Below are 16,897 nucleotides of genomic sequence, written 5' to 3'. Positions count from 1 at the left end.
GGAGAAGAAAATGGTGACTTGACTGATGCTTAGACGGGATTCGAACCTATGACTTCAGTTCTCCGAAGTCTCTCTGCTTGTCTGACGTCTATCTTGCATCCTGATTGGCTGGCAGCAAATGTCAACAACACCCGCGCGGTCCAGAAGATATTTGGGAGATTTTGAGGGGAAAGATGCGACCGCCTTTGTTGAGAGCCAGAGAAGAAGCTCTCCTCCTATAATCTGACAGTCTACCATCAACATCTATCATCTGATCTCTAATCAAATTTATTTTATTAATAAAAAGATATTGGTGCTCCCAGTCAGGTAACTGACATTTGGACAGGTTTTGAGTGGAGATGGGATTTGTCTTGGTCCTCGGTCGAACGGTTAGGGTCATTCATAAGCGCTATCTGCCAAATGCTGTCATTCTGAAGCGACTGACGACAGAAATATGAATAAAACCCGTCAATAAATGATAGACTTGAGTTTCTGGTAAGTACTACACAACAAGTTAAGGTGCTACTGGAGAAGGGAGTGAGGACTGGGTTTAGGGTTAGACCAATACTGTATTTGGCATAGAAATTGGGGCTCAGATTAGTGTTTGGTACTTGGGAACAATAAATCAAGGACTGGGTTTCTTCACTATTACATGACAAGAGACTAGTCGAGAGAACGTAGCCAGGATTAGGTTTGGGGTATTTGTCTGATGCTGAGGGACAGATCCTGGACTCATTTCCGATCCCAACATCTCTTCTACAAAAAAGCATTTGACTTCTTGGAGAATGTGGGCATCGATCCCGCTCCCTCTCGCATGCAAAGCAAGCGCTCTACCATTTGAGCTAATTCCCCTGCCAGCTCTGTGTTGACAGAGAAGGTTCAGTCTCATAACTATTTTGCTTCCTTTGCTGGAGTACGTCAATTCCGCAGCTGCCCGAGTTTCTCGGGGAACACAAGGAGTGAGAGGTTCAGTCATCACTGGGAACTTTGGAAGTGTAGTCACCTTAAGTCAGGTCTGCTTTGGTGAACTTCAGAGGCATCATGACCAGTCTGCCTCAAAACATTATCTGAAATCCTGTGGCAGGTTTCTGGCATTGATTCTTAATTCAGTTGCCATCCCTGATAGATGGTAATGGTAATGGTAATCATGCCCGTGTGGCAGGCGAGTCTCTTTGCTTGTCTGACGTATGTGTCACATCCTGATTGGCTGGCAGCAAATGTCAACAACACACGCGCGGCCACCGCTTGGCAAGTGAGAATTCTACCACTGAACCACCAATGCCACGTGGGGACACACTGTAAGAGAAAAATAATCAACTGTCAAGTGGATGAGCCTCTGCAAAGTGGCGCTGAATGACAACACATCACAATGTCATACTCTTTGGATTCAAGCACCTTCTGGCGTAATGGGATCCACAACAATCATGTCAGCTGTGGATGCAACGTCAATTCGTTCTTGAAGGGCAAGTGACAAAAAGAAGTACATGGTTCAGAAATCAGCTGCCAAAGTTTCACTGACCAAGCACCCAGGCACTGCTGGGATTTGAACCCAGGATCTCCTGTTTACTAGACAGGCACTTTGACCAGCTTAGCCACAGTGGCAGCAGTGCATCTGTCACCAACACAAAAACAGTTCGCCAATGGGGAAAAATGTTCATACAATGGAGGAAGTCCAAAGTCCAACACATGTGTGAATTGAGAGTCCCTGGGTGGGCTCGAACCACCAACCTCTCAGTTAACAGCCAAACGTGCTAACCAATTGCGCGACAGAGACTACAACAGCATGACTGCAGTAAGGTTTCACTAAGCGCTGTCCACCTTAACTCTCGGGTGGTCCGGTCTGTTACGTTTCAGGTGTTATTCTGAATACTGTCCTTTCGCAGGAAAAGAGCCTTTGTACTTTTTCAACATGAGCTCTAAAGAAAGGTATAAGCTGAGATATACTGCATTGGCTGGGAATCGGACCCGGGCCTCCCGCTTGGCAAGCGAGAATTCTACCACTGAACCACCAATGCCACGTTGGGAAACACTGTCGGAGAAACAAATTAAATTGTCGAGTGGATGTGCCTCTGCAAAGTGACAAAACATCACAACACACGCACGGGATGCCAGGGGAGGCCGAGTGCTAACAGAGCTGAGCGAGAGGGCATAAGAAAAAAAATAGTGACCTTGTGGTGGTTACCCGGAAGAACCAAGGATATGGTGCACGTCTGATGCGTAATGCATGCCAGGTGATGTTCATCTAGCGAGCAGACATTCTTGTGGGGGACAAGCTCAACAGTAGGAATGTTAAGAGAACTGACCAGTCCGCTATCAATGTAGTTCTCGTCCGCCCCAGAGTCAATTAATGCTGTGGTAGAAGAAGCTTCCCCCGCCCAGGATATCGTACCTTCCACCTGAAGTCGGCCCACCAAAGCGGATGACGCAGCTGGTGTGGTTGGAGGGGGCAGTGCCAGCAGCTGGGGAATATCCCTGGTGGAGGAAGAGCGTTGGCGTGCTGGGCGAACTGGACAGCGGGAAATTGTATGTAGGACTCCCACAGTACAGGCACAGCCACAGGCGTAGCCGGTGACTCCTCTCCGCTGACGAAAGGCGACTGGCTCCCAGTTGGATGGGGACGACACTCCCGACGTCGTCAGACGGCACTCCGCCGCTGGAGCAGGGAGGGAGGAGTGGTGCCGGAAGAGCCCCGGGAAGTGGGATTTGGAGCTGACGTGTGGGTCGGAGCGGCTCTGCCCGATACGCGTTTCGTAGCGCCTTGTCATTCCAGCAGCTTTCTGCCGCTATCCCGGTTAGCTCAGTTGGTCAGCGTGTGGTGCTAATAACGCCAAGGTCATGAGTTCAACCCCCCTTACTGGCCACTCTTTTTTATTTGCTCCAGGAACAACAAAACGGCGACAACCCACTGGCCCCCATATCCAACATCACACCACCCACCTGTGAAACACCCTCGACAAGGCCGCTGAAAACAGCATGTCAAAAGCAGAGTGGCAACAAACCTCTCGGCCACCGAGACTGCAAGAAGCAGATCAATGGGGACAATGGACCCCGTTATCCTCTACCCAAAATTTAGAACACCAGTTTAGAGAATGCGGACCGTGAAAGGACAACACCCCGGCCCTCATAACCAACAGTACTCCACCACAAGGTAAACAGCATGGCGGCAACAAATGCCCAACCCAAATGACCTAAGCGTCACAGACAGGATTCGAACCTGTGCGGGGAAACCCCATTGGATTTCGAGTCCAACGCCTTAACCTCTCGGCCACCGTGACTGCTTGGAAAAGACCAATGGGGGATTGTTGAAGGGATTGTCCTGTTGCCCTTGTATTTTGTGGGCAAAAAGGAGGCGTTTGCAAGTGGACCTCAGACCCTATCACTGGTCACCTGAACAGGGACTTGAATCCCGGACACTCAGATCAAAAGTCTAATGTTCAGGTGACTGGCTCAAACTTTGTCTTGTCTGACCACCCTTTTGTCCAGAAGATATTTGGCTAAAGTGGTCTGTTTTCTTAAACCTGCAAATGTCCAAATACACGACGCTATTTGTAGGGAGCCTTGACACAGAGTTTGCCAATTGGGAACCACACAAGTGCTGTGCAAGAGAGGAGCGCAAACATGAATAAACAGTGACACTGACGCATCCAGAGAACGTCCCTGGGTGGGCTCGAACCACCAGCCTCCCGGTTAACAGCCGAGCGCGCTGACCGATTGCGCCACAGAGACTCACACCCTGCCAACTTCTGTTCAGTTGAAGCCATACTAACGCATGCTATGCTTCCAGCATGCCCTTTGTTTTGGATGTGACTCGCACCTTCTGGTGTAACAATCGAGGCATTGCAAACCAGGACACCAGCTTTACTCTTTGATGAACGCAAAGTATTTTTGGGTACAATCCAGGGGTCTTGTGCTCTCACGGAAATGGCTCTGTCCTTTTTCAACATGAGTTGAGACGAAATGTATTAAAATAGACAGACTGCATTGGTCATTCAATCATAATTTCTCAGTTTGCCAATTTCAGACTGCATGACAAAGAATCAAGTCAAACTCCATCGACAGGATGGACAGGGGACAACAAAGCAGGGAAGATAAGGGATAGGGAGGAGAGGGGAAAGATGCGACCGCCTTTGTTGAGAGCCAGAGAAGAAGCTCTCCTCTCTGCAAGGTCAAGTACAGTATGCCAGAAGATCTGACCTTGTGAGTTGTCCTCATTCAACAAAGGCCTGGATAGCTCAGTTGGTAGAGCATCAGACTTTTAATCTGAGGGTCCAGGGTTCAAGTCCCTGTTCAGGTGGGTGAGGGGAGGCCCCTTCCCTGAAATGTTAAACCTACTTCCTTTATCCTCCTTCTGTGGTCAAGTACAGTATGCCAGAAGATTTCTGCTCCTTCTTCCTCAACACCGAGATGACCGTGCACGCAAGGAATAACTTGTTTAAGTAAACCTTTTCGACCTAGCACCTTTGCGATCTTCCAGGACTGTGGATAAACGCCATTGTCAATAATTAAATTGAAGATATGGCATATCGGCTCCTGAATCAACTTTGCTGCCGCCCTCAGTAACCTACCATCCAAATTATCAATACCACATGGCTTATCGCTTTTAATGGAATGCAACAGTTTTCCTACCTCATCTACACTTATCCTCTTAAATTGAAAACTACACAGTTTATCCTACATAATATTGTTCTTTATAATAGAATCTGACAGTCTACCATCAACATCTATCATCTGATCTCTAATCAAATTTATTTTATTAATAAAAAGATATTGGTGCTCCCAGTCAGGTAACTGACATTTGGACAGGTTTTGAGTGGAGATGGGATTTGTCTTGGTCCTCGGTCGAACGGTTAGGGTCATTCATAAGCGCTATCTGCCAACTGCTGTCATTCTGAAGCGACTGACGACAGAAATACGAATAAAACCCGTCAATAAATGATAGACTTGAGTTTCTGGTAAGTACTACACAACAAGTTAAGGTGCTACTGGAGAAGGGAGTGAGGACTGGGTTTAGGGTTAGACCAATACTGTATTTGGCATAGAAATTGGGGCTCAGATTAGTGTTTGGTACTTGGGAACAATAAATCAAGGACTGGGTTTCTTCACTATTACATGACAAGAGACTAGTCGAGAGAACGTAGCCAGGATTAGGTTTGGGGTATTTGTCTGATGCTGAGGGACAGATCCTGGACTCATTTTCGATCCCAACATCTCTTCTACAAAAAAGCATTTGACTTCTTGGAGAATGTGGGCATCGATCCCGCTCCCTCTCGCATGCAAAGCGAGCGCTCTACCATTTGAGCTAATTCCCCTGCCAGCTCTGTGTTGACAGAGAAGGTTCAGTCTCATAACTATTTTGCTTCCTTTGCTGGAGTACGTCAATTCCGCAGCTGACCGAGTTTCTCGGGGAACACAAGGAGCGAGAGGTTCAGTCATCACTGGGAACTTTGGAAGTGTAGTCACCTTAAGTCAGGTCTGCTTTGGTGAACTTCAGAGGCATCATGACCAGTCTGCATCAAAACATTATCTGAAATCCTTTGGCAGGTTTCTGGCATTGATTCTTAATTCAGTTGCCATCCCTGATAGATGGTAATGGTAATGGTAATCATGACCGTGTGGCAGGCGAGTCTCTTTGCTTGTCTGACGTATGTGTCGCATCCTGATTGGCTGGCAGCAAATGTCAACAACACGCGCGCGGCCACCGCTTGGCAAGTGAGAATTCTACCACTGAACCACCAATGCCACGTGGGGACACACTGTAAGAGAAAAATAATCAACTGTCATTCAACTGGCGCTGAATGACAACACATCACAATGTCATACTCTTTGGATTCAAGCACCTTCTGGCGTAATGGGATCCACAACAATCATGTCAGCTGTGGATGCAACGTCAATTCGTTCTTGAAGGGCAAGTGACAAAAAGAAGTACATGGTTCAGAAATCAGCTGACAAAGTTTCACTGACCAAGCACCCAGGCACTGCTGGGATTTGAACCCAGGATCTCCTGTTTACTAGACAGGCACTTTGACCAGCTTAGCCACAGTGCCAGCAGTGCATCTGTCACCAACACAAAAACAGTTCGCCAATGGGGAAAAATGTTCATACAATGGAGGAAGTCCAAAGTCCAACACATGTGTGAATTGAGAGTCCCTGGGTGGGCTCGAACCACCAACCTCTCAGTTAACAGCCAAACGTGCTGACCAATTGCGCGACAGAGACTACAACAGCATGACTGCAGTAAGGTTTCACTAAGCGCTGTCCACCTTAACTCTCGGGTGGTCCGGTCTGTTACGTTTCAGGTGTTATTCTGAATACTGTCCTTTCGCAGGAAAAGAGCCTTTGTACTTTTTCAACATGAGCTCTAAAGAAAGGTATAAGCTGAGATATACTGCATTGGCCGGGAATCGGACCCGGGCCTCCCGCTTGGCAAGCGAGAATTCTACCACTGAACCACCAATGCCACGTTGGGAAACACTGTCGGAGAAACAAATTAAATTGTCGAGTGGATGTGCCTCTGCAAAGTGACAAAACATCACAACACACGCACGGGATGCCAGGGGAGGCCGAGTGCTAACAGAGCTGAGCGAGAGGTCATAAGAAAAAAAATAGTGACCTTGTGGTGGTTACCCGGTAGCACCAAGGATATGGTGCACGTCTTGATGCGTAATGCATGCCAGGTGATGTTCATCTAGCGAGCAGACATTCTTGTGGGGGACAAGCTCAACAGTAGGAATGTTAAGAGAACTGACCAGTCCGCTATCAATGTAGTTCTCGTCCGCCCCAAAGTCAATTAATGCTGTGGTAGAAGAAGCTTCCCCCGCCCAGGATATCGTACCTTCCACCTGAAGTCGGCCCACCAAAGCGGATGACGCAGCTGGTGTGGTTGGAGGGGGCAGTGCCAGCAGCTGGGGAATATCCCTGGTGGAGGAAGAGCGTTGGCGTGCTGGGTGAACTGGACAGCGGGAAATTGTATTTAGGACTCCCACAGTACAGGCACAGCCACAGGCGTAGCCGGTGACTCCTCTCCGCTGACGAAAGGCGACTGGCTCCCAGTTGGATGGGGACGACACTCCCGACGTCGTCAGACGGCACTCCGCCGCTGGAGCAGGGAGGGAGGAGTGGTGCCGGAAGAGCCCCGGGAAGTGGGATTTGGAGCTGACGTGTGGGTCGGAGCGGCTCTGCCCGATACGCGTTTCGTAGCGCCTTGTCATTCCAGCAGCTTTCTGCCGCTATCCCGGTTAGCTCAGTTGGTCAGCGTGTGGTGCTAATAACGCCAAGGTCATGAGTTCAACCCCCCTTACTGGCCACTCTTTTTTATTTGCTCCAGGAACAACAAAACGGCGACAACCCACTGGCCCCCATATCCAACATCACACCACCCACCTGTGAAACACCCTCGACAAGGCCGCTGAAAACAGCATGTCAAAAGCAGAGTGGCAACAAACCTCTCGGCCACCGAGACTGCAAGAAGCAGATCAATGGGGACAGTGGACCCCGTTATCCTCTACCCAAAATTTAGAACACCAGTTTAGAGAATGCGGACCGTGAAAGGACAACACCCCGGCCCTCATAACCAACAGTACTCCACCACAAGGTAAACAGCATGGCGGCAACAAATGCCCAACCCAAATGACCTAAGCGTCACAGACAGGATTCGAACCTGTGCGGGGAAACCCCATTGGATTTCGAGTCCAACGCCTTAACCTCTCGTCCACCGTGACTGCTTGGAAAAGACCAATGGGGGATTGTTGAAGGGATTGTCCTGTTGCCCTTGTATTTTGTGGGCAAAAAGGAGGCGTTTGCAAGTGGACCTCAGACCCTATCACTGGTCACCTGAACAGGGACTTGAATCCCGGACACTCAGATCAAAAGTCTAATGTTCAGGTGACTGGCTCAAACTTTGTCTTGTCTGACCACCCTTTTGTCCAGAAGATATTTGGCTAAAGTGGTCTGTTTTCTTAAACCTGCAAATGTCCAAATACACGACGCTATTTGTAGGGAGCCTTGACACAGAGTTTGCCAATTGGGAACCACACAAGTGCTGTGCAAGAGAGGAGCGCAAACATGAATAAACAGTGACACTGACGCATCCAGAGAACGTCCCTGGGTGGGCTCGAACCACCAGCCTCCCGGTTAACAGCCGAGCGCGCTGACCGATTGCGCCACAGAGACTCACACCCTGCCAACTTCTGTTCAGTTGAAGCCATACTAACGCATGCTATGCTTCCAGCATGCCCTTTGTTTTGGATGTGACTCGCACCTTCTGGTGTAACAATCGAGGCATTGCAAACCAGGACACCAGCTTTACTCTTTGATGAACGCAAAGTATTTTTGGGTACAATCCAGGGGTCTTGTGCTCTCACGGAAATGGCTCTGTCCTTTTTCAACATGAGTTGAGACGAAATGTATTAAAATAGACAGACTGCATTGGTCATTCAATCATAATTTCTCAGTTTGCCAATTTCAGACTGCATGACAAAGAATCAAGTCAAACTCCATCGACAGGATGGACAGGGGACAACAAAGCAGGGAAGATAAGGGATAGGGAGGAGAGGGGAAAGATGCGACCGCCTTTGTTGAGAGCCAGAGAAGAAGCTCTCCTCTCTGCAAGGTCAAGTACAGTATGCCAGAAGATTTGACCTTGTGAGTTGTCCTCATTCAACAAAGGCCTGGATAGCTCAGTTGGTAGAGCATCAGACTTTTAATCTGAGGGTCCAGGGTTCAAGTCCCTGTTCAGGTGGGTGAGGGGAGGCCCCGTCCCTGAAATGTTAAACCTACTTCCTTTATCCTCCTTCTGTGGTCAAGTACAGTATGCCAGAAGATTTCTGCTCCTTCTTCCTCAACACCGAGATGACCGTGCACGCAAGGAATAACTTGTTTAAGTAAACCTTTTCGACCTAGCACCTTTGCGATCTTCCAGGACTGTGGATAAACGCCATTGTCAATAATTAAATTGAAGATATGGCATATCGGCTTCTGAATCAACTTTGCTGCCGCCCTCAGTAACCTACCATCCAAATTATCAATACCACATGGCTTATCGCTTTTAATGGAATGCAACAGTTTTCCTACCTCATCTACACTTATCCTCTTAAATTGAAAACTACACAGTTTATCCTACATAATATTGTCCTTTATAATAGAATCTGACAGTCTACCATCAACATCTATCATCTGATCTCTAATCAAATTTATTTTATTAATAAAAAGATATTGGTGCTCCCAGTCAGGTAACTGACATTTGGACAGGTTTTGAGTGGAGATGGGATTTGTCTTGGTCCTCGGTCGAACGGTTAGGGTCATTCATAAGCGCTATCTGCCAACTGCTGTCATTCTGAAGCGACTGACGACAGAAATACGAATAAAACCCGTCAATAAATGATAGACTTGAGTTTCTGGTAAGTACTACACAACAAGTTAAGGTGCTACTGGAGAAGGGAGTGAGGACTGGGTTTAGGGTTAGACCAATACTGTATTTGGCATAGAAATTGGGGCTCAGATTAGTGTTTGGTACTTGGGAACAATAAATCAAGGACTGGGTTTCTTCACTATTACATGACAAGAGACTAGTCGAGAGAACGTAGCCAGGATTAGGTTTGGGGTATTTGTCTGATGCTGAGGGACAGATCCTGGACTCATTTTCGATCCCAACATCTCTTCTACAAAAAAGCATTTGACTTCTTGGAGAATGTGGGCATCGATCCCGCTCCCTCTCGCATGCAAAGCGAGCGCTCTACCATTTGAGCTAATTCCCCTGCCAGCTCTGTGTTGACAGAGAAGGTTCAGTCTCATAACTATTTTGCTTCCTTTGCTGGAGTACGTCAATTCCGCAGCTGACCGAGTTTCTCGGGGAACACAAGGAGCGAGAGGTTCAGTCATCACTGGGAACTTTGGAAGTGTAGTCACCTTAAGTCAGGTCTGCTTTGGTGAACTTCAGAGGCATCATGACCAGTCTGCATCAAAACATTATCTGAAATCCTGTGGCAGGTTTCTGGCATTGATTCTTAATTCAGTTGCCATCCCTGATAGATGGTAATGGTAATGGTAATCATGACCGTGTGGCAGGCGAGTCTCTTTGCTTGTCTGACGTATGTGTCGCATCCTGATTGGCTGGCAGCAAATGTCAACAACACGCGCGCGGCCACCGCTTGGCAAGTGAGAATTCTACCACTGAACCACCAATGCCACGTGGGGACACACTGTAAGAGAAAAATAATCAACTGTCATTCAACTGGCGCTGAATGACAACACATCACAATGTCATACTCTTTGGATTCAAGCACCTTCTGGCGTAATGGGATCCACAACAATCATGTCAGCTGTGGATGCAACGTCAATTCGTTCTTGAAGGGCAAGTGACAAAAAGAAGTACATGGTTCAGAAATCAGCTGCCAAAGTTTCACTGACCAAGCACCCAGGCACTGCTGGGATTTGAACCCAGGATCTCCTGTTTACTAGACAGGCACTTTGACCAGCTTAGCCACAGTGCCAGCAGTGCATCTGTCACCAACACAAAAACAGTTCGCCAATGGGGAAAAATGTTCATACAATGGAGGAAGTCCAAAGTCCAACACATGTGTGAATTGAGAGTCCCTGGGTGGGCTCGAACCACCAACCTCTCAGTTAACAGCCAAACGTGCTGACCAATTGCGCGACAGAGACTACAACAGCATGACTGCAGTAAGGTTTCACTAAGCGCTGTCCACCTTAACTCTCGGGTGGTCCGGTCTGTTACGTTTCAGGTGTTATTCTGAATACTGTCCTTTCGCAGGAAAAGAGCCTTTGTACTTTTTCAACATGAGCTCTAAAGAAAGGTATAAGCTGAGATATACTGCATTGGCCGGGAATCGGACCCGGGCCTCCCGCTTGGCAAGCGAGAATTCTACCACTGAACCACCAATGCCACGTTGGGAAACACTGTCGGAGAAACAAATTAAATTGTCGAGTGGATGTGCCTCTGCAACGTGACAAAACATCACAACACACGCACGGGATGCCAGGGGAGGCCGAGTACTAACAGAGCTGAGCGAGAGGGCATAAGAAAAAAAATAGTGACCTTGTGGTGGTTACCCGGTAGCACCAAGGATATGGTGCACGTCTGATGCGTAATGCATGCCAGGTGATGTTCATCTAGCGAGCAGACATTCTTGTGGGGGACAAGCTCAACAGTAGGAATGTTAAGAGAACTGACCAGTCCGCTATCAATGTAGTTCTCGTCCGCCCCAGAGTCAATTAATGCTGTGGTAGAAGAAGCTTCCCCCGCCCAGGATATCGTACCTTCCACCTGAAGTCGGCCCACCAAAGCGGATGACGCAGCTGGTGTGGTTGGAGGGGGCAGTGCCAGCAGCTGGGGAATATCCCTGGTGGAGGAAGAGCGTTGGCGTGCTGGGCGAACTGGACAGCGGGAAATTGTATGTAGGACTCCCACAGTACAGGCACAGCCACAGGCGTAGCCGGTGACTCCTCTCCGCTGACGAAAGGCGACTGGCTCCCAGTTGGATGGGGACGACACTCCCGACGTCGTCAGACGGCACTCCGCCGCTGGAGCAGGGAGGGAGGAGTGGTGCCGGAAGAGCCCCGGGAAGTGGGATTTGGAGCTGACGTGTGGGTCGGAGCGGCTCTGCCCGATACGCGTTTCGTAGCGCCTTGTCATTCCAGCAGCTTTCTGCCGCTATCCCGGTTAGCTCAGTTGGTCAGCGTGTGGTGCTAATAACGCCAAGGTCATGAGTTCAACCCCCCTTACTGGCCACTCTTTTTTATTTGCTCCAGGAACAACAAAACGGCGACAACCCACTGGCCCCCATATCCAACATCACACCACCCACCTGTGAAACACCCTCGACAAGGCCGCTGAAAACAGCATGTCAAAAGCAGAGTGGCAACAAACCTCTCGGCCACCGAGACTGCAAGAAGCAGATCAATGGGGACAGTGGACCCCGTTATCCTCTACCCAAAATTTAGAACACCAGTTTAGAGAATGCGGACCGTGAAAGGACAACACCCCGGCCCTCATAACCAACAGTACTCCACCACAAGGTAAACAGCATGGCGGCAACAAATGCCCAACCCAAATGACCTAAGCGTCACAGACAGGATTCGAACCTGTGCGGGGAAACCCCATTGGATTTCGAGTCCAACGCCTTAACCTCTCGGCCACCGTGACTGCTTGGAAAAGACCAATGGGGGATTGTTGAAGGGATTGTCCTGTTGCCCTTGTATTTTGTGGGCAAAAAGGAGGCGTTTGCAAGTGGACCTCAGACCCGATCACTGGTCACCTGAACAGGGACTTGAATCCCGGACACTCAGATCAAAAGTCTAATGTTCAGGTGACTGGCTCAAACTTTGTCTTGTCTGACCACCCTTTTGTCCAGAAGATATTTGGCTAAAGTGGTCTGTTTTCTTAAACCTGCAAATGTCCAAATACACGACGCTATTTGTAGGGAGCCTTGACACAGAGTTTGCCAATTGGGAACCACACAAGTGCTGTGCAAGAGAGGAGCGCAAACATGAATAAACAGTGACACTGACGCATCCAGAGAACGTCCCTGGGTGGGCTCGGACCACCAGCCTCCCGGTTAACAGCCGAGCGCGCTGACCGATTGCGCCACAGAGACTCACACCCTGCCAACTTCTGTTCAGTTGAAGCCATACTAACGCATGCTATGCTTCCAGCATGCCCTTTGTTTTGGATGTGACTCGCACCTTCTGGTGTAACAATCGAGGCATTGCAAACCAGGACACCAGCTTTACTCTTTGATGAACGCAAAGTATTTTTGGGTACAATCCAGGGGTCTTGTGCTCTCACGGAAATGGCTCTGTCCTTTTTCAACATGAGTTGAGACGAAATGTATTAAAATAGACAGACTGCATTGGTCATTCAATCATAATTTCTCAGTTTGCCAATTTCAGACTGCATGACAAAGAATCAAGTCAAACTCCATCGACAGGATGGACAGGGGACAACAAAGCAGGGAAGATAAGGGATAGGGAGGAGAGGGGAAAGATGCGACCGCCTTTGTTGAGAGCCAGAGAAGAAGCTCTCCTCTCTGCAAGGTCAAGTACAGTATGCCAGAAGATTTGACCTTGTGAGTTGTCCTCATTCAACAAAGGCCTGGATAGCTCAGTTGTTAGAGCATCAGACTTTTAATCTGAGGGTCCAGGGTTCAAGTCCCTGTTCAGGTGGGTGAGGGGAGGCCCCTTCCCTGAAATGTTAAACCTACTTCCTTTATCCTCCTTCTGTGGTCAACTACAGTATGCCAGAAGATTTCTGCTCCTTCTTCCTCGACACCGAGATGACCGTGCACGCAAGGAATAACTTGTTTAAGTAAACCTTTTCGACCTAGCACCTTTGCGATCTTCCAGGACTGTGGATAAACGCCATTGTCAATAATTAAATTGAAGATATGGCATATCGGCTCCTGAATCAACTTTGCTGCCGCCCTCAGTAACCTACCATCCAAATTATCAATACCACATGGCTTATCGCTTTTAATGGAATGCAACAGTTTTCCTACCTCATCTACACTTATCCTCTTAAATTGAAAACTACACAGTTTATCCTACATAATATTGTTCTTTATAATAGAATCTGACAGTCTACCATCAACATCTATCATCTGATCTCTAATCAAATTTATTTTATTAATAAAAAGATATTGGTGCTCCCAGTCAGGTAACTGACATTTGGACAGGTTTTGAGTGGAGATGGGATTTGTCTTGGTCCTCGGTCGAACGGTTAGGGTCATTCATAAGCGCTATCTGCCAACTGCTGTCATTCTGAAGCGACTGACGACAGAAATACGAATAAAACCCGTCAATAAATGATAGACTTGAGTTTCTGGTAAGTACTACACAACAAGTTAAGGTGCTACTGGAGAAGGGAGTGAGGACTGGGTTTAGGGTTAGACCAATACTGTATTTGGCATAGAAATTGGGGCTCAGATTAGTGTTTGGTACTTGGGAACAATAAATCAAGGACTGGGTTTCTTCACTATTACATGACAAGAGACTAGTCGAGAGAACGTAGCCAGGATTAGGTTTGGGGTATTTGTCTGATGCTGAGGGACAGATCCTGGACTCATTTTCGATCCCAACATCTCTTCTACAAAAAAGCATTTGACTTCTTGGAGAATGTGGGCATCGATCCCGCTCCCTCTCGCATGCAAAGCGAGCGCTCTACCATTTGAGCTAATTCCCCTGCCAGCTCTGTGTTGACAGAGAAGGTTCAGTCTCATAACTATTTTGCTTCCTTTGCTGGAGTACGTCAATTCCGCAGCTGACCGAGTTTCTCGGGGAACACAAGGAGCGAGAGGTTCAGTCATCACTGGGAACTTTGGAAGTGTAGTCACCTTAAGTCAGGTCTGCTTTGGTGAACTTCAGAGGCATCATGACCAGTCTGCATCAAAACATTATCTGAAATCCTGTGGCAGGTTTCTGGCATTGATTCTTAATTCAGTTGCCATCCCTGATAGATGGTAATGGTAATGGTAATCATGCCCGTGTGGCAGGCGAGTCTCTTTGCTTGTCTGACGTATGTGTCGCATCCTGATTGGCTGGCAGCAAATGTCAACAACACGCGCGCGGCCACCGCTTGGCAAGTGAGAATTCTACCACTGAACCACCAATGCCACGTGGGGACACACTGTAAGAGAAAAATAATCAACTGTCATTCAACTGGCGCTGAATGACAACACATCACAATGTCATACTCTTTGGATTCAAGCACCTTCTGGCGTAATGGGATCCACAACAATCATGTCAGCTGTGGATGCAACGTCAATTCGTTCTTGAAGGGCAAGTGACAAAAAGAAGTACATGGTTCAGAAATCAGCTGCCAAAGTTTCACTGACCAAGCACCCAGGCACTGCTGGGATTTGAACCCACGATCTCCTGTTTACTAGACAGGCACTTTGACCAGCTTAGCCACAGTGCCAGCAGTGCATCTGTCACCAACACAAAAACAGTTCGCCAATGGGGAAAAATGTTCATACAATGGAGGAAGTCCAAAGTCCAACACATGTGTGAATTGAGAGTCCCTGGGTGGGCTCGAACCACCAACCTCTCAGTTAACAGCCAAACGTGCTGACCAATTGCGCGACAGAGACTACAACAGCATGACTGCAGTAAGGTTTCACTAAGCGCTGTCCACCTTAACTCTCGGGTGGTCCGGTCTGTTACGTTTCAGGTGTTATTCTGAATACTGTCCTTTCGCAGGAAAAGAGCCTTTGTACTTTTTCAACATGAGCTCTAAAGAAAGGTATAAGCTGAGATATACTGCATTGGCCGGGAATCGGACCCGGGCCTCCCGCTTGGCAAGCGAGAATTCTACCACTGAACCACCAATGCCACGTTGGGAAACACTGTCGGAGAAACAAATTAAATTGTCGAGTGGATGTGCCTCTGCAACGTGACAAAACATCACAACACACGCACGGGATGCCAGGGGAGGCCGAGTACTAACAGAGCTGAGCGAGAGGGCATAAGAAAAAAAATAGTGACCTTGTGGTGGTTACCCGGTAGCACCAAGGATATGGTGCACGTCTGATGCGTAATGCATGCCAGGTGATGTTCATCTAGCGAGCAGACATTCTTGTGGGGGACAAGCTCAACAGTAGGAATGTTAAGAGAACTGACCAGTCCGCTATCAATGTAGTTCTCGTCCGCCCCAGAGTCAATTAATGCTGTGGTAGAAGAAGCTTCCCCCGCCCAGGATATCGTACCTTCCACCTGAAGTCGGCCCACCAAAGCGGATGACGCAGCTGGTGTGGTTGGAGGGGGCAGTGCCAGCAGCTGGGGAATATCCCTGGTGGAGGAAGAGCGTTGGCGTGCTGGGCGAACTGGACAGCGGGAAATTGTATGTAGGACTCCCACAGTACAGGCACAGCCACAGGCGTAGCCGGTGACTCCTCTCCGCTGACGAAAGGCGACTGGCTCCCAGTTGGATGGGGACGACACTCCCGACGTCGTCAGACGGCACTCCGCCGCTGGAGCAGGGAGGGAGGAGTGGTGCCGGAAGAGCCCCGGGAAGTGGGATTTGGAGCTGACGTGTGGGTCGGAGCGGCTCTGCCCGATACGCGTTTCGTAGCGCCTTGTCATTCCAGCAGCTTTCTGCCGCTATCCCGGTTAGCTCAGTTGGTCAGCGTGTGGTGCTAATAACGCCAAGGTCATGAGTTCAACCCCCCTTACTGGCCACTCTTTTTTATTTGCTCCAGGAACAACAAAACGGCGACAACCCACTGGCCCCCATATCCAACATCACACCACCCACCTGTGAAACACCCTCGACAAGGCCGCTGAAAACAGCATGTCAAAAGCAGAGTGGCAACAAACCTCTCGGCCACCGAGACTGCAAGAAGCAGATCAATGGGGACAGTGGACCCCGTTATCCTCTACCCAAAATTTAGAACACCAGTTTAGAGAATGCGGACCGTGAAAGGACAACACCCCGGCCCTCATAACCAACAGTACTCCACCACAAGGTAAACAGCATGGCGGCAACAAATGCCCAACCCAAATGACCTAAGCGTCACAGACAGGATTCGAACCTGTGCGGGGAAACCCCATTGGATTTCGAGTCCAACGCCTTAACCTCTCGGCCACCGTGACTGCTTGGAAAAGACCAATGGGGGATTGTTGAAGGGATTGTCCTGTTGCCCTTGTATTTTGTGGGCAAAAAGGAGGCGTTTGCAAGTGGACCTCAGACCCGATCACTGGTCACCTGAACAGGGACTTGAATCCCGGACACTCAGATCAAAAGTCTAATGTTCAGGTGACTGGCTCAAACTTTGTCTTGTCTGACCACCCTTTTGTCCAGAAGATATTTGGCTAAAGTGGTCTGTTTTCTTAAACCTGCAAATGTCCAAATACACGACGCTATTTGTAGGGAGCCTTGACACAGAGTTTGCCAATTGGGAACCACACA

The 16,897-nt window shown here is 48.6% G+C and overlaps 16 non-coding genes across 16 annotated transcripts; 2 read left to right on the top strand and 14 right to left on the bottom strand.

Annotated features, from left to right (window-relative positions):
- Positions 1-1,923: 1,923 nt before the first annotated feature.
- trnag-gcc (transfer RNA glycine (anticodon GCC)) lies at positions 1,924-1,994 on the bottom strand. The gene has a single exon. It is a non-coding gene; the product is annotated as a tRNA-Gly (tRNA).
- Positions 1,995-3,172: 1,178 nt separating this feature from the next.
- trnas-cga (transfer RNA serine (anticodon CGA)) lies at positions 3,173-3,254 on the bottom strand. The gene has a single exon. It is a non-coding gene; the product is annotated as a tRNA-Ser (tRNA).
- A 377-nt stretch (positions 3,255-3,631) lies between these two features.
- On the bottom strand, positions 3,632-3,705 carry trnan-guu (transfer RNA asparagine (anticodon GUU)). The gene has a single exon. It is a non-coding gene; the product is annotated as a tRNA-Asn (tRNA).
- Positions 3,706-4,200: 495 nt separating this feature from the next.
- Positions 4,201-4,273, top strand: trnak-uuu (transfer RNA lysine (anticodon UUU)). Its single transcript has one exon. It is a non-coding gene; the product is annotated as a tRNA-Lys (tRNA).
- A 1,676-nt stretch (positions 4,274-5,949) lies between these two features.
- Positions 5,950-6,023, bottom strand: trnat-agu (transfer RNA threonine (anticodon AGU)). Its single transcript has one exon. It is a non-coding gene; the product is annotated as a tRNA-Thr (tRNA).
- Positions 6,024-6,365: 342 nt separating this feature from the next.
- Positions 6,366-6,436, bottom strand: trnag-gcc (transfer RNA glycine (anticodon GCC)). Its single transcript has one exon. It is a non-coding gene; the product is annotated as a tRNA-Gly (tRNA).
- Positions 6,437-7,615: 1,179 nt separating this feature from the next.
- trnas-cga (transfer RNA serine (anticodon CGA)) lies at positions 7,616-7,697 on the bottom strand. The gene has a single exon. It is a non-coding gene; the product is annotated as a tRNA-Ser (tRNA).
- Positions 7,698-8,074: 377 nt separating this feature from the next.
- Positions 8,075-8,148, bottom strand: trnan-guu (transfer RNA asparagine (anticodon GUU)). The gene has a single exon. It is a non-coding gene; the product is annotated as a tRNA-Asn (tRNA).
- Positions 8,149-8,643: 495 nt separating this feature from the next.
- On the top strand, positions 8,644-8,716 carry trnak-uuu (transfer RNA lysine (anticodon UUU)). Its single transcript has one exon. It is a non-coding gene; the product is annotated as a tRNA-Lys (tRNA).
- A 1,676-nt stretch (positions 8,717-10,392) lies between these two features.
- trnat-agu (transfer RNA threonine (anticodon AGU)) lies at positions 10,393-10,466 on the bottom strand. The gene has a single exon. It is a non-coding gene; the product is annotated as a tRNA-Thr (tRNA).
- Positions 10,467-10,808: 342 nt separating this feature from the next.
- On the bottom strand, positions 10,809-10,879 carry trnag-gcc (transfer RNA glycine (anticodon GCC)). Its single transcript has one exon. It is a non-coding gene; the product is annotated as a tRNA-Gly (tRNA).
- Positions 10,880-12,057: 1,178 nt separating this feature from the next.
- trnas-cga (transfer RNA serine (anticodon CGA)) lies at positions 12,058-12,139 on the bottom strand. The gene has a single exon. It is a non-coding gene; the product is annotated as a tRNA-Ser (tRNA).
- A 377-nt stretch (positions 12,140-12,516) lies between these two features.
- On the bottom strand, positions 12,517-12,590 carry trnan-guu (transfer RNA asparagine (anticodon GUU)). Its single transcript has one exon. It is a non-coding gene; the product is annotated as a tRNA-Asn (tRNA).
- A 2,244-nt stretch (positions 12,591-14,834) lies between these two features.
- trnat-agu (transfer RNA threonine (anticodon AGU)) lies at positions 14,835-14,908 on the bottom strand. Its single transcript has one exon. It is a non-coding gene; the product is annotated as a tRNA-Thr (tRNA).
- A 342-nt stretch (positions 14,909-15,250) lies between these two features.
- trnag-gcc (transfer RNA glycine (anticodon GCC)) lies at positions 15,251-15,321 on the bottom strand. The gene has a single exon. It is a non-coding gene; the product is annotated as a tRNA-Gly (tRNA).
- A 1,178-nt stretch (positions 15,322-16,499) lies between these two features.
- trnas-cga (transfer RNA serine (anticodon CGA)) lies at positions 16,500-16,581 on the bottom strand. The gene has a single exon. It is a non-coding gene; the product is annotated as a tRNA-Ser (tRNA).
- Positions 16,582-16,897: the final 316 nt, after the last annotated feature.

Source organism: Doryrhamphus excisus, chromosome 11 (genome assembly GCF_030265055.1).
Source record: "Doryrhamphus excisus isolate RoL2022-K1 chromosome 11, RoL_Dexc_1.0, whole genome shotgun sequence".
In the NCBI taxonomy this organism is placed as follows: domain Eukaryota; kingdom Metazoa; phylum Chordata; class Actinopteri; order Syngnathiformes; family Syngnathidae; genus Doryrhamphus; species Doryrhamphus excisus.
Note: the sequence above shows the minus strand (reverse complement) of the source record. Positions and strands in the feature narration are given on the sequence as shown.